Here is a 16862-nt window from a genome sequence, read left to right on the forward strand (position 1 = left end):
GTCCACTAGTCCTCCAGGTTTGGGGTTCAACCCTGACTAGTGAAACAAAACTGATACAGAAACAGTACCGAACAATGCTTCTCGACCTGAGTGGCCAAGGATAGACAGAGATGGAGGACCTTCATTGTTGCCCTAAATGGCAACAGTGTAATGGGCAGTGAGTAAGTAAGTGTTATGTTTCGGAATGGAGATAGATGGAAGAATCCAGCTACACCACAGCTTCAATGAAAGTGACCAAAATTTTAAGACCAGTAGGGGATATTCCATGCCCTAGATACAGTTGTGTATGATTATATGTTGACTGTATAACTTTACTGAGTTTGGTAAGTTAGAATAATACATTAAAGGAATCTGTTGGTTTCAGAAAAAGTCATATACTTGGGAGAAGATACAACTTTCCTTCTGTCCTCCAGTCCTCTAAAACTGATGTCATTTTATACAAAGTGGTCTGTGGCAGAGAAATCACTTGAAGGAAGTGTGTATACCAATCAGTGTTCACTGCTTGAGACAGTGGCTTATTCCAGTGCTCAGATACTTGAGATTCAAGAGCCACCTCTGACATTAAACTTACACCTGCCCTTTAACATTTCAAACGATGACTCTTACTTCTCACTTCTTACTGAACTAGATTTATGTTCAAGAAAAAAAATACACTGCCAATATGTTTCTGCATATTACTTGAGGTGGTTTTTCTATGACTGAGGCCAGAAAGTGTCAACGGACTAATCTACATAATTCTGAACATAAAGTTCAAATTAAATTTATTATTAAAGTTTTTATTGGCGTTCACAGTAAATACAAAGAAAAACAATAGAATCAATATAAAAACAATGCAGGCCAAGTCATTGGGTATATTTAAAGTGGAGGTTGATGGGCAACACACAGACAAAATAGTAGAGGAACTCAGCAGGCCAGGCAGCATCTATGGAAAAGAATGAACAGTCAACGTTTTGAGCCAAGACCCTTCTTTTTTAATCAGGGCATCAAAGGTTATAGAGAGAAGGCAGGAGAATGGGGTTGAACGGGATAATAAATCAGGCCTAATGGAATGGTACAGCAGAATCAATGTGCAGAATGGCCTAATTCTGCTTCTAGGACTAAAAAAATACAAACAGTGACAATCAACCAATGTGCAAAAGACAACCTCTCAAAGCACCTCATCATAGCAGATGGAACATTGAGAAGTGGGCATTATGGTATAATGAAAGGAGATACAACAGAGTATTTCCAGTGGTGGGTACATTTGAGCATGACACTGAACAGTTAAGTTATTCCCCACTTTTATATTTTATTTAATATGTACTTAGGAGGAGGTTATTTTGGCACATGAAGTCCATAGGACAATCCCATTCCCCTGTTGCCCCTACTTTTTTCCCTGTAGCCTGTTACTCTTTCTCATGCCCATCAGTTTTCCCCTGATTCTCCTACCACTTATTCTAGGACTGATTAGCACTGGCCAATCCCTCTGAAGCATTTTTGTGGAGGTTGATGGAGAACAGATGGAACACTCACTCAATCCTAATGCTAAGTTTAGTGGCAGGAAATATGGCAAAGCAAACACAATATGCACCAGAAAATTGCCATAGAAGAGCAAGTGATCATGAGAAATGCTTAGCTCTGAAATGTACGGGTGACCAGACACCCATTGTATTTCGGCAATACGTGGCTAACAGCCAACTCTTATCCTTTTTTGTCCATTATCCTCATCTAAGCATATTCTGCATGGCAACCATATTACAGTCACACACGGTCTGCTGGAAGAACCTAGCTGGATGAACTGCATCAGTAGGAGATAAGAAATTCTTGATGTCTCAGGCCAAAATCCTGCATCAGGACCATAAGACAACGAAGCCATAAGACAAAGGAGAAGAGTTAGGCCCTCCAGTAAGCAGTTTGTATGTTCTCCCCATATCAGGATGGGTTTCCTCTCGGTGCTTCAGTTTCCTCCCTCTGTCCAAAGGTGTACTGGTTAGTAGGTTAATTGGTGATTGTAAATTGTCCTGTGATAGGCTTGGGTTAAGTAGGTGAGATCCTCAGCAGTGCAGCTTGTTGGACTAGAAGGGCCTGTTCCATAATGTGTCTCTAAATAAAAAAATAAAATTACTATCTCTCATTGGAGAGGTGAGAAGACCAGTGTAGAAACAAGGGGAGTGTCTCACCTCTCCAGTCTCAGTTCTGAAATGGAGTTTTGGCCCAGAACATCAGCAATTTCTTTCCTTCCTTTGAGCTGAGATCTTCCAGCCAATTGGGTGTTCCTTCATATTTCAGCATCTACATGTCTTGTGTCTCCATTGAACATATTGAAGTCTACATGCCCTTTTATGGGGGAATGTGGAGTCAGGACCAATATTTCAGTTTCTCGGGACAGTGTGAAGTCCTCAGGACCATTTGCTTGATGTTTACAACTATTCAGCTCCAAATGAGCACCTTATCTGTCTCTGAGAATAAGTTATTGGTGTCCTTGATGACTGTAATGCCTATATGATGTGTGAGTAGTTGGGTGAAATTGTCTGTACTTTGTTTGTTCAGGCAAGAAATTCCTAAAACTAGCCAGCTGTGTCTTACTTCTTATCTATATAAAAAATGGCTTCAACAGAACATAAACTGTTCTCAGCAAGAAAAAAAGACTTAAAATCTTGTTGGACAACTGTTGAGCTCCAAAATGACTAGCTTATCTGACCTTGTGAATAGTCTAGTGCTCTCCTTAATGTCCATAACGTCCATAAGCTGTTCTGTCTTTTGTTTGTTTGGGCAAGAAGGGATTTATTTCAACAAGGTTGAAGTTTAAGAAAAGGTATTTTTAACAGATGTACAGGGACACACCTCCAATATTTATACTGTACCGTGCAAACGTCTTGGGCACATATATATATAGCGGAGCAGCCTAAGACTTTTGCGCAATACTGTATTTGTCAACGTGGAGCAAAATGCAAGTTTGTAAATCTGGTGGGAGCAGAGGATGTTGGGAACGGTGATGGTGGAGCATCACAGGAGGGGTGTTGGACTGCTGGCAGAGAAGGAATGCCAAGGGCGGGGAGCCCTGAGATACTGGACAGGGTCATTTGATTCAAAACAATTGGGTTATTAATCATTACAAGATGTCTCTCTGGTGCTTCCCGCTCCCTCCCCTCGGAGGGATCTAGATGTTCTAGTGCATGAATTATGAAAAGTTGGCAGGCACATCCAACAAGCAGTTGAGAATGCAAATGTCTATATTTCAAAGTGGTTGGAATTTAGGAAAAGGTTTCATTGCTGTTGTAAAATGTGATGGTATGGCCACACCTCAGTTTCGGTGTCCTTACTTATAAAATGGTGGTATTGGAGGCCAAAGGAGATTTGCCAGGCAAATTCATAGGGTGAGAAGGTTGTCCTTTAAGGGGAACCTGGATAATTCTGGTATTCGTACCTCAACACCTAGAAGAATAAGCAGTGACCTTATTCAAAAATATATAAGTTCCTAAGGGGGCTTGGGTAAATGTTGAGATACATTCCCAAGTGTGGTAGTTACGAACAGAGGACATAAGGGACCAGTCATTTGAAACTGAGGTGTGTAGAAATTTATTTTCCCTGAGGGTAGTTTACCTCTGGAATTCTCTACTTCCCAGGGTGGTGGACACCAGATCACCAGATGTGTGATGTTTCCCTTTTAATGGTCATGGACTTTAGAGTTACCAAAGCTCATTAAAGCCAAGTCTTGTTACACACTGACTTCTTGTCAAGGGCTGTTACAGGTTTGGACAGGGCTATGTGTAATTTATTTTATTTATTTATTAAGATACAGCATAGAATGGGCCCTTCCGGGCTTTCGAGCCAAAAACGCCCAGCAATCCCCCAACTTAATCTGAGTCAAATCACGGGATAATTTACAATGACCAAATAACCTACCAACCAGTACAGCCTTCCTGGAGGAAACCCATGTGGTCACATTCAAATTCCTTCCAGGCAGTGGCAGGAGTTGAACCTGGGTTGCTGGTACTGTAAAGTATTAACCACTACACTACCATGCTACTCCGGTAAGTGTAGAGCCAATTAGTTCTGGGTATAGGTATGCTAGTATTTATGCCAATTACAGTATTGTTGATAACTTCTCCACTTTGCTAATGATTGAGTGCAGAATCAATCTTGGCAAAGAGTTGGGTTGGATTTGTCCTTGTTATGAATTGAACATACTTGGCCAATTTTCCATATTTTATTGTAACCATACTGCTACAGCTTAGAGAGGCAGCTAGTGCTAGAGATTGGGTTTTCAGTTCAACAGGGGGATTTGGTCCAGTCTCATGTCATTTGCTGTGTCCTGTATTCATAGTCATACAGAAAGAACCCCTTCAGTCCACAGAGACTGCACCAACCATCAAGTATTCATTTACACGAATCTCATTCTTAATCCTCCCCATGCTCACATCAACTCCCGCCATATTTTTTCCATTTACTGCACACAAGGGGCTGAAGTTGCGAGGCGGCGGCTCAACTAGCTATGCCAAATCTGTCACCAGTTGCGTTCTCAGTTCATTCTTCAAATTGCATGGAGTAATATGGATTAGCTGAAGGCAGAATTCCGTGATGGGGGCTCAAGGAAAAGCAGAGATGGATCATCCAATTCGAGTCCTGATGCAGCGTTTCACCCTTTTTTATCCCACAGACGCCAACTTTAATTGTGTTCATTATTTGGTGCTTTAGACTTTGTTGAAGGCTGCAATGTTAGCAGATTGAACGTATGAGGGGCATACATAGAGTAGGCCGAGAGGATCTGTTCCATCTGTTTCCCAGGGTAGAAATGTCTAATACCAGAGGGGAAGGTTTCAAAGGGGATGTGAGGGGTGAGTTTTTTACTCAGAGAGTGGTGGATGCCTGGAATGCACTGCCTGGTATGGTGGTAGAGGCAAACATATTAGAGGCTTTTAAGAAATGTTTAGATAGGCACATGGATGTGAGGAAGATGGAAGGATATGGACATGGTGTGAGTAGAAGGGATTGGTGTTTGGGGTTTTTTAAATTTACTTCTTAGCTGATTTGGCACAATCTTGTTCCTGTGCTGCACTGTCCTATGTTCTATGTAAACTTCAAATGCAGTGAGAGCTTCTTCCAGCACCTCTGTTCCCACCTTATCGTCTTTCACCGTACATTGAATCTGTGATTTCCTGATGCCATAGTCCTCTGGAACCAGTTTGGACAAACTGGTCCAAACAGCCATCCATTATGACAAAATGCACACATTCTTCTATTTGTTCATGTGTTCAATCATACCATGGTTTTACATCCAGTAAAATAGATGATTTAATAATGGGGACCAGCTTCTTGGCCTTTTTTAGCTTCATGTTGAGCTAAATTAGCTGTTCTTCCCTGACCCTCTGTCCTTTAGCATTTTTCTCTTCCTCATTAGACCCACAGAGATCAATATCATCATCGTCATCTGCAGAGGCAGACAATGATGAGTTTCGATCTGAAGCTTAGTTCCTTTCCTCCCACAGATGCTGCTCAGTCTGCAGAGTTCCTCCAGCAGAGTGTTTGTCGCTCCAGATTCCAGTGCCTGCAGTCTCCATCCGCTCGGATATGTGGCTAGTCATGGTTGCAAATGGTTTAGTCATTGATGTGATGGACACTGCCAACACTGGATGACAGGGATGTTCCTGGAGCTAAGAGTTCCATCTCTGAATTTGTTTGCATCAAACATTCACACAGACATAAAGATCCACAGCAAACTTTGACAAACTTCTATAGATATGTGGTGGAAAGTGTGCTGACTGGCTGTATTACAACATGGTATGGGAACACCAATGTCCTTTAATGGAAAATCCTACAGAAGGTAGCGTATTTGGCCCAGTACATCACGGGTAAAACCCTCCCAACTATTGAGGACATCTACATGAAACATTGCCGTAGAAAAGCAGCATCCATCATTAAAGATCCTCACCACCCAGGCCACGCTCTTTTCTGACCGATGCCATCAGGTAGAAGGTACAAGTGCCTCAGGACACCCACCATGAAGATAGAAAGATAGATAGATAGATATACTTTATTGATCCTGAGGGAAGTTCAAGAACAGTTACTACCACTCAACCATCGGCCTCTTGAACAAAAGGGGATAACTACACTCAGCTATTGAGATGTTTCAATAACCAATGATCTCACTTTAAGGACTTGTTTATCTTGTTATTTATTGCTATTTATTTATATTTGCATTTGCACAGTTGTGTTGTCTTCTATGCTCTACTTGATCTTTCATTAATCCTGTTACAGTTGCTATTCCATAGATTTGCTGAGTATGCCCACAGAAAAAAGAATCTCAGGGTTGTACATGGTGACATGTATGTACTCTTATAATAAAATTTACTTTGAACATCCCAGTCCAGTTTTCTCCTGTGTTGTCTATTCCCTATGGTGTCCAAAGGGGATGAAGATTGGTTGTGTCTGAAACCTCCTAAGATCAGAGTCATCAGGGAACCAGGCATCTGGGTTGGGGGGGGGGGGGGACCACTTTATGCCTGCTCTCTCTCACAAATCCTTACTGGGGCCCCTCTGCCCCAGTAGTAAACAGGGGTTAGTAATCTGGAAGTAAATAAGGGCAGCACCAAACACAATCTCACTGTTTGAGAATCTACAAGGAACAACTGACTTTGGGACTGATTAACTTTGTTTCTTGTGCAATTTTTTCTTGTTTAGATTGTATTATTGTGTTGTAGTTTTATGAGGTTGACACTTCATTATTGTTAGATATGGTTGATGCAGCTCTCAGTGATGTTCCAGTCAACACTGAACTGACTCTAAGCTCACGTTCTTGGTATTATTTATTTACATTTTTTATTAGTTGTACAATTTTTCTTCATTTGCACATTGGTTGTTTGTCAATCTCTGTTAGAGTTTTCATAAAGTTTGTCTATTACAGATAGAATCATAGCAGTTTAAAGTGCAGACACAGGCCTTCAGCCCATCAAGTCTGTTCCAATTTCAACCACAAAACTACAGTTTCTATCTTATCCACACTTCTCGTAACTTATAGTCATAGTCATAATCATAGTCATAGTCATACTTTATTGATCCCGGGGGAAATTGGTTTTTGTTACAGTTGCACCATAAATAAATAGTAATAAAACCATAAATAATTAAATAGTAATATGTAAATTATGCCAGGAAATAAGTCCAGGACCAGCCTATTGGCTCAGTGTGTCTGACCCTCCAAGGGAGGAGTTGTAAAGTTTGATGGCCACAGGCAGGAATGACTTCCTATGACACTGTGTTGCATCTTGGTGGAATGAGTCTCTGGCTGAATGTACTCCTGTGCCCACCCAGTACATTATGTAGTGAATGGGAGGCATTGTCCAAGATGGCATGCAACTTGGACAGCATCCTCTTTTCAGACACCACCGTCAGAGAGTCCAGTTCCATCCCCACAACATCACTGGCCTTATGAATGACTTTGTTGATTTTGTTGGTGTCTGCTACCCTCAGCCTGCTGCCCCAGCACACAACAGCAAACATGATAGCACTGGCCACCACAGACTCGTAGGACATCCTCAGCATCGTCCGGCAGATGTTAAAGGACCTGTCTCCTCAGGAAATAGAGACGGCTCTAACCCTTCTTGTAGACAGCCTCAGTGTTCTTTGACCAGTCCAGTTTATTGTCAATTTGTATCCCCAGGTATTTGTAATCCTCCAACATGTCCACACTGACCCCCTGGATGGAAACAGGGGTCACCGGTACCTTAGCTCTCCTCAGGTCTACCACCAGTTCCTTAGTCTTTTTCACATTAAGCTGCAGATAATTCTGCTCACACCATGCGACAAAGTTTCCTACCATAGCCCTGTATTCAGCCTCATCTATGGCAGAGTCATCAGAAAACTTCTGAAGGTAACAAGACTCTGCGCAGTAGTTGAAGTCCGAGGTGTAAATGGTGAAGAGAAAAGGAGACAAGACAGTCCCCTGTGGAGCCCCAGTGCTGCTGATCACTCTGTCGGACACACAGTGTTGCAAGCACACGTACTGTGGTCTGCCAGTCAGGTAATCAAGAATCCATGACACCAGGAAAGCATCCACCTGCATCGTTGTCAGCTTCTCCCCCAGCAGAGCAGGGCGGATGGTGTTGAACGCACTGGAGAAGTCAAAAAACATGACCCTCACAGTGTTCGCTGGCTTGTCCAGGTGGGCGTAGACACGGTTCAGCAGGTTGACGATGGCATCCTCAACTCCTAGTTGGGGCTGGTAGGCGAACTGGAGGGGAGCTAAGTGTGGCCTGACCATAGGCCGGAGCAGCTCCAGAACAAGTCTCTCCAGGGTCTTCATGATGTCGGAGGTCAATGCCATTGGTCTGTAGTCATTGAGGCCGCTGGGGCACGGCGTCTTCGGCACAGGGACGAGGCAGGACGTCTTCCACAGCACAGGAACCCTCCGGAGCCTCAGGCTCAGGTTGAAGACATGGCGAAGTACTCCACATAGCTGAGGGGCACAGGCTTTGAGCACCCTGGTACTGACACCATCCGGTCCTGCAGCCTTGCTTGGATTGAGACGTTTCAGCTGTCTTCTCACCTGTTCAGCTGTGAAGCCCACCGTGGTGGTTTCGTGTGGGGAAGGGGTATAGTCATGAGAGCAGGGTGGGGGACTGTGAGGAGGGGTAGGAGGGGAGAGTGTTATATCCCCCTCAGTCTCCTTAACATAAGGTGGCATGGTAGCATAGTGGTTAGCACAACACTCTCCAGTACATGTGAACTGGGTTCAATTCCCGCCACTGCCTGTAGGAATTTTCATTCTCCCTGTGACTGCGCATCTCAATAAATAAATAACATTTAATTACCACTGTAAACAGTTATTAATCCTCAGTTGCTCCCTCTACAGAGATTACTTGCCTCTACAAAGGCTTTCCCACCAAATGATTTGGTTGTAATGATGGCAAAACCATAATGTTCTGCGATTAGGGACAATGGAATGGGCTGGAGTACATTTTATTAAAAGATCTACATGGCACCTTGAAAGGGTCAAACTAGACATGTTTCCATATGTGGAGAACTAAAAAGAGAGACCATAAACACAGAATTCATGAATAAATCCAATGTTGGAATTGAAAAAGTCACAAGTTCCACATGGAAGAGACCATTGGACCCATCGAGCTTGGGCTGACTCGATGTAAAAGCATCCTAACTCAGCCTCATCCTAAACTCAGCGATGGCCCTGCAATTTTCCTTTTATTCCAACTCCTTTAAAGGCTGGGATTGAATCTCTGTCCACTACCCAGCCTGGAATTACTTTCCTAACTACTCACCTATAAAAGAAAAATATTTTCTCATGTCAACTTTCCTTGATTTCATTTGGTTGCTTCAGTTGTTTGCATGATTTGTATTTTTTTCTTTCTCTTGTGCATTGAGGGTTGGTCTTTTTTTTTCTTTAATTGGGTTCTTTTGGGTTTCTTGTTTTGTGGCGACCTGTGAGCAAGCAAATTTCAAGGTTGTATAATTTGTATACTCTTGGGTAATAAATGTACTTTGAATATTTAATCTTGTTTCGCCATTCTCCTTTTCCGTGTCTTCTGGCTCTCGGCTCTTCTTACCAAGGATAGATAGTTTCACTCCATGTCCTGCCTGTAAACTTCCACAGTTATACTGTATAGACATCCTTTGACACCTCCCCTCATCCTCCTCTATCCCAAAAAAAGAGAATCACTTTAACCCCGACTTCTCCCATCCTTCGGAGATTAGGAAGCAGAGTCTATGGTTGAAGGGTGTTCCTTGTAATGGAGGCCAGTGACTGATGGTGTGCAGCAGGATTCGTGTTGTGATCTTTGTTATTTATTATTTATATAAATGATTTGAATGGACAACTTCTTCTCTGCTACACAGCTACATTGGATCCCACTCCTCTGCCAGACTAGTTTAAACCATCCCGACTAACTCTAACATATCGCCCTATCAGGATATTAGTTCCCCCACCCTTCCTTCTTGTGCAGAATCGGAATCAGGTTGAATATCACAGGCATACGTCGTGAAACTTGTTAACTTTGTAGCAGCTGCACAATGCAGTACATGGTAATAGGGAGAAAAAACTGTGAATTACAGTAAACATGTATATAGATAAAATAGTTAAATTAACTAAGTAATGCAAAAATACAGAAATAAATAGTAGTGAGATATTGTTCATGGGCTAAATGTCCATTCAGAAATCAGATGGCAGAGGGGAAGAAGCTGTTCCTGAATTGCTGAGTGTGTGCCTTCAGGCTTCTGTAGCTCCTTCCTGCTGATAGCAATGAGAACAAGCCATGTCCTGAGTGATGGGGGTCCGTAATGACGGATGCCGCTTTTTTGAGACACTGCTCCTTGAAGATGTCCTGGATACAGGTCATAAGAGAAGCCAATGGTCCAAGAACCTAAATCTCTCCTTCCTTCACCAGCATCTCAGCTTTGCCTTATCCTATCCCTACCCTTACTAGCATGTGGTACTGGGAATAACCCAGAGTTTACAAGTCTTCTTTTCATCCTTCTGACTAACTCCCAATATTCACTCTGCAGGACCTCGTCTCTTTCTCTACCTGTGACATTGGTACCATTGTGTACAAAACCCTCTTGCTGCTCCCCCATCCTGTGAATATTTTGGAACCACACAGAGATATCCTTGACCCTGGTACCCAGGAGGCACATGCCATCTTGGAGTCTCGCTCAAGGCTGTAGAGTATCCCGTCTGTCCCCCAGCTATCGAGTCTCCTCCCACTACAGCTTTCTTTGACTCTGCCCTCCTCTGCTGTGCATCAGAACCAGTCATTGTGTCATAGACCTGTAGCTGTTGATGACCTTCTTTTATTTCAATAAATTCACCAAAATATGTACAAGCCTGACCTGCTATATTTCTGTCAGGTCCAGGAATCTACCGAGGAATCTGTACTGCCTCTTGTACAAGTACAGAGATCAAAGCCCTGCACATACTCCAAGTGCTATCCCAGCAATGGCTGGTATAATCACTTCAAAGCTTTACCAATTTTGCACTTTATAAACTTTACAATGAAGTCCAATATTCCATAAACATTCTTAATTTTTTCCTCCTCTACTTACATGATAACCTTTTTCTTTGTGTTTTTATGTATAGAGACATCCAGATCCTTCAGTTCCCTACATTTTGTGGTCTCAGAGGGCATGCACTGAAGGTAAGAGGGGGATGTGAGGGGTAAGTTTTTACTCAGAGAGTGGTGGATGTCTGGACGACACTGCCTGGTATGGTGGTGGAGGCAAATGCATTAGAGGCTTTTAAGAGATGTTTGAATAGTCACATGGATGTGAGGAAGATGGATGGGTATGGACATGGTGTAGGTAGGAAGGAATAGTGTTTGGGTGTTTTTGATTTTTTTAGCTGGTTCAGCACAATACTGTGGGCTGAATGGCCTGTTCCTGAGCTGTAATGTTCTATGTTCTCCATATAAATAATAATAATTTGCTCTTTCATTCTTCATTCAAAAGACGACGTCACAATTTACCACATTAAACTCCATCTGCCGACAGCACCCATTTGTCCACCTTGTCCACACTCTTTGTGTCCTCTTTGCAAACCCGTTTATTACCTGTCGTACACTCGGTCTATCCTATGACACAGGTGGTGTTGCACTTTTCCAAGCAGTCCAGTTTCCATTAATCCCTTGCTGAGGTGAGAGGTCCATCACTATCTTGTCTGGTGTTGCCAGCCCTTTAGGAGAGAGCGAGAGTCTCCAATATTCTCCTGTGAAAGACACAGAAGACAAAATTTCTTTGGCAATTTGAAAAAAACAGAGAGATTCTTTTCCTATTTTGTTAAAAGTGCTTTATTATTTTTTAAAATATTCTTGTTGAGGTGAAAACAAAATGTTTCATTGAATGTTAAGGCTGATGTAGACTTTTGGACTGTGGATACATCTCTTTACTAGTGTTGAGAGTTTGGAACTTACAGCTACTGAGAGAAAATGCAGCAAATAGCAGTAATGCAGTGAAGGAGAAAGAAAATAAATGTGCCATAAATTGTAATTATTGAATACTAGCATCCATCCATTTGTCCAAAAAATACCTGTCTGGAATAACTGCATTTTACCGTCCAGAGCAGGACTTGGGCAATTTCTGCTATCAATATAAGTATTTCAGATACCCATTTGACATTGTTGGTTACTCAGGCACTGGATACTAATCAGTATTAAAAACATTGTGTAATATTACAATTGTAACACTCTCACATAAGCTCATAATAAGTTAGCTACCACTGTGAAGACAAACTAACAGCAACATAACTCTACAATGCACAGGAGTAACAATGAAAGGCCATTACCAGTAAATAAATGATAGGCTGGAGGGCAGTGGCTGCACACTGCCAGGAATCTGTATAATTAATTTGTAGGACATGTTGCTCAGGATCATGGAATATGTGTGTGTGTGTGTCTAAGTTCTTTTGCTGCGTTTTTGAATGTGCTGTGTATGTTTTGCAGCTTGACCCAGAGGAACGCTGTTTCGTTCGTCTGTATCCTTGTATGGTCGAATGATAATTAAACATGAATTTGATTTGATAAGCAGGTCTAGGATGAAAATGATTTGGATGAATACAAAACATAAATATTTGAATGTTTCTTTTAAGAGAAAACATGATTATTTACTGTATGAATTCTGACATACCCATGCAAATTAATTGTTTGCAAGGAAACAGTAATTCAGCTCACACCAGTATAAACTTAGATTAAATTTGTATTGACCGAATATTCTAAACAAATACAAACAAAATAAAGGGCCTATCATATATATATTAGTCTAAAATGTGCATGCAATTGTTGAAGCTCATTGTTATGTAATTGATCCAGTTTGTTTCACTTTGCTTACTCATGGTTCTGCACTGAAAAACCGATCCAAGTAAAAAACAGAAAAATAAATGTCCACGCAACATCCAAGAAAATAGTCGTCAAACTTTCTCCAATGTTGTGTGCTAGCCATGAGACCATAATCTGCATGAGGATTTTCTGACATCTGTATCAGTCCTTTCCAAATTGGGTTCTGTGAGCATTTCACCATGTTCTTCCGCTATATTTGTTGTCTGTTTTCTTTCGTCCATCTTCCTTCTTCTTATTAGAAGCCCCGTCAATCCTGTGCTCCCTCTAGAAAATGGCTACCCATTCTTTTCCTGGCACCTTATTGGCCAAAATATTAACAAGGCAAATCCTACTGGCTAATTCAATGAGCCTAACTTAATCAACTGAATTTTTATTTTAAACAGTAAAATGAAATACCTGATTGTACAATGTAATTCAAAGAACATACTTCTTTCAATTTGTGTTTTGAGGAGATCCACAGAAAATAAACATCATAACTGTATTAATAAAGCATGGTCTTAAGCCAGGGTATTGCACAATCCAAAGGATTAGAACATAAAAGCAAGGAAGTAATATTGAGGCTTGAAATTCACTGGTGAGGCTTCACTTGGAGTATTGTGAGCAGTTTTGGGCCCCTTATCTAAGAAAGGACGTGCCGACATTGGAGGAGGTTCACAAAAATGATTCCCGGATTGAAAGCCTTGTCATGTGAGGAGCGTTTGATGGCTTTGGGCCTCTACTCACTGGAATTCAGAAGAATTGGGAGGATCTCATTGAAATCTATCAAATATTGAAAGGCCTCAGTAGAGTGGATTTGGAGGGGATGTTTTCTATGGTGGGGGAGCCTAAGACCACAGGTCACAGCCTCAGATTAGGGGGATGTCATATAGAATGGAAATGGGGAAGAATTTCTTTAGCCAGAGAGTAGTGAATCTGTGGAATTTGTTGCCACAGGCAGTTGTGAAGGCCAAGTCACTGGGTATATTTAAGGCTGAGGTTGATAGATTCTTGATTAGTCAGGGCATGAAGGATTACGGGGAGAAGACAGGAGATTGGGGCTGAGAGGGAAAATGGATCAGCCATGATGAAATGGCAGAGCTGACTCAATAGGCCAAATGGCTTAATTTTGTTCCTATATTTTATGACCATTGTCAGAGCGGCAACTGATCTTTAAGACAGAAAGCACAATTCAGAGCCTGCAATCTGTCTAATTCCTCAAAAGAAGGCACACAAGATTCACACATTTTGTTTAATCTTGCCATCTTGTACTTTCAAAGGGATTCTACTATCAGGTTAACACAAATAAGGTTTAAGTTGATAGAAATTTTCACTCTCTAACCAAGTCATTTTTCAAAAATAGAAACCTGCTTTGTTGCATGACACATTCCTCATTGTGATCTCCTGATACACAGCATGCTTCAGTGTTACACTGAAACCAATTTCACACTGGCACCTTTTATTTCTCAGACCCAAGTGGAAGAAAATTATCCTCAACCACAAGGGACGGTCTAAGAAGAACATACTCCCCACAACACTCATTGTAACACCTTTGGTGTACCCACACATCTGACTGATACATCCCACAACACTGGTTTATGCATCCCACCCATTAAGGCAATGCTAATATACAGGGATTAAACAGGACATGTCACACCCCTTACTCTAACTAATGCATCCCACTATCTCTTATTTCCTTCAAGTAGATCACATAGCTAGAAATGTAACAATAATATTCCACACTTCACTCACAGCTTATTAATCTTCTCTACAACCTAAAAGCTATGGACTGTTCTAACAGACAGTCCATAGCTCTTAAAGATAGACCACACACTGATAAACCCACCATCTCTTATTGTAATTACATATCCCATGCATACCCTCAGAACATACTTAAGCTGAGCCTGTGGGCCTGCTCCGGCTGCGAGCTCGACGACGAGTGATGAACTGAGGCTGAGGCTATGGCCTGCTCTGGTTGCTCTGGGCTTCAGGTCAATGGACTCACTTTTGTTCTGAATGGTGATGCATACTTTTTATGTTTGCATAATAGTTCTCTCTCCTCTCTCCTCCCCCCCTCTCCCCCTCTCCCCCCTCCCCCCTCTCCCCTCTCCCCCCTTCTCCCCCTTCTCCCCCTCCCTCTCCCCCTCCCTCTGCCCTCCTCCCCCCTCCCCTCCTCCCCCCTCCCCTCTCCCCCCTCCCCCAATTCCAATCAGATTCCTGGACTCTGCTATTTCTTACATTCTAATGAGCTCTCTCAATATCCCCAAGTTCAACTGTTCCACCATTGGCCACCGTGCCCTCAGTATCTGAATATAAATGAATATATTTGTAGTAGACTGGTATTGCTTGTCTGGGTCACAGTCAAGTGCTCTGGTTACAATCAGGCTTTGCTACAGTGAGCCTGAATTGATGGCTGACATCTGCAAGTGGTGAGTCCAACCGCTTCTCTCAGAGCTGTGAGCAGACCAATTCCCAGTGGTGTCAAACACACAACGACCTTTCGCAATGACGATTTTTCTTACTGAGATTTGAGCAACATTTGAAACTGAGGGGTCAAATAATAACTTTGAGTCTAGTGAATCAGGAATAAAAACACAATGGAATTATACTGAGTGGCCTCTTCATTAGGTACACCTGTACAGCTGCTCGTTAATGCAAATATCTAATTAGCCAATCATATGGGAGCAACTCGATGCATAAAAGCTTGCAGACATGGTCAGAAGTTTTATTTGTTGTTCAGACCAAACATTAGAATGGGGAAGAAATGTGAACTAAATTACATTGACTGTGGAATGAATGTTGGTGCCAGATGGGGTGGTTTGAGTATTTCAGAACCTGCTGATTTCCTAGGATTTTCATGTAGTCTAGGGTTTATCACTTTAGAATGGTGCAAAAAACAAAAAAGCATCCAGTGAGTGACAGCTCTGTGAGGGAAAGCACCTTGTTAATGGTAGAGGTCTGAGGAGAATGGCCAGACTGGTTCAAGCTGACGAGCAGGTGATAGTAACCCACATAATCACATGGTACAACAGTGATGTGCAGAAAAGCATCTCTGAATGCACGACACATCAAACTTTACAGTGGCTGGGCTACAGCAGCAGAAGACGATGAACATGCACTCAGTGGCCACTTTATTAGGTACAGGAGATGCCTAGTGAAGTGGCCACAAAGTGTACGTTGAGTTCTTCAGAGAAACGGTTTGAACACTAAATTTCTTTTTAATCTTTTGTTTTTAATGTCAGAAGAAATTCAGTGTTAATTTATTCAGCTTGTATTCAGTAAAGATCTCTGAAATATTTTCATGGATAAGCAAAGGCCAGGTAGAATGTGCTAGGGAGAAGGTATATCCTTCCCACAAGCTGTTATTTAGGCAGTGAGAACACAGCATCTTGCTTTTATTTTGTGCAGGATGATTGGGGCTCTGTTCTGTCTTGTGAAATAGGATGCTCCCTGTGAATGAAGTTAAAGGCTCAAAGGTTTATTTACTATCAAAGTATGCATGCACTATTCAACTCTGATATACGGCCTTCTCCAGTTGCTTGATTGCAGTGTGTTTCTTATAAGGCAGCATGGTAGCGTAGTGGTTAGCAGAAAACTTCACAGTACAGGAGACCCGGGTTCAATTCCTGCTGCTGCTTGTGAGGAGTTTGGACATTCTCCCCATAACCGCATAGGTTTCCTCTGGGTGCTAAGGCTTCCTCCCACAGTCCAAAGGCGTACCAGTTGGTAGATTAATTGGCCATTGTACATTGTCGAGGATTAATTCTGAGGATTGCTGAGCTCGAAGGGTCAAAAGAGCCTATTCCATGCTGCAGCTCAATAAATAAATAAATACTGAGCTCCAGATGACTTGGTTTTTAAAACTTGGACTTCCAGATGTCTGGGTTTTCAATCTGTAGTCATATTGCCATTTCCCCCTTCATCTTCTTTCTGGACAATCTAGGGCTGTGGCTACCCTCCTGGAGCTCAGAGAGACGGTCTGGACCTCTCTAGTCTCTAGTCCCAGGTTCTCTTCAAGACTGCTGAAAGGCTTATCTCAATCCTGGAGATGGTTATTTTTATAAATAATTATAT

At 42.1% G+C, this 16862-nt stretch overlaps 1 protein-coding gene and 1 long non-coding RNA gene across 7 annotated transcripts in view; one reads left to right on the forward strand and one right to left on the reverse strand.

Annotated features, from left to right (window-relative positions):
- LOC140191220 (sphingosine 1-phosphate receptor 2-like) overlaps positions 1–16862 on the forward strand; it is a 50994-nt gene that overhangs the window by 2652 nt on the left and 31480 nt on the right. For 3 of the 5 annotated variants that reach the window (XM_072248404.1, XM_072248406.1, XM_072248407.1), the window contains exon 2: positions 11063–11120. The exons of the other annotated variants lie outside the window; for them this stretch is intronic. The gene's annotated coding sequence lies outside the window, so the exon portion shown is untranslated. The remainder of the gene's footprint in view (positions 1–11062; positions 11121–16862) is intronic. 5 annotated transcript variants of the gene reach the window in all.
- LOC140191222 (uncharacterized) overlaps positions 8037–16862 on the reverse strand; it is a 78830-nt gene continuing 70004 nt past the window's right edge. For both annotated transcript variants that reach the window (XR_011883791.1, XR_011883790.1), the window contains exons 4-5: positions 11532–11686; positions 8037–9411 (exon numbers count right to left, since the gene is read on the reverse strand). This is a non-coding gene — a long non-coding RNA (uncharacterized lncRNA). The remainder of the gene's footprint in view (positions 9412–11531; positions 11687–16862) is intronic.

Source organism: Mobula birostris, chromosome 32, assembly GCF_030028105.1.
Source record: "Mobula birostris isolate sMobBir1 chromosome 32, sMobBir1.hap1, whole genome shotgun sequence".
NCBI classification, from domain to species: domain Eukaryota; kingdom Metazoa; phylum Chordata; class Chondrichthyes; order Myliobatiformes; family Myliobatidae; genus Mobula; species Mobula birostris.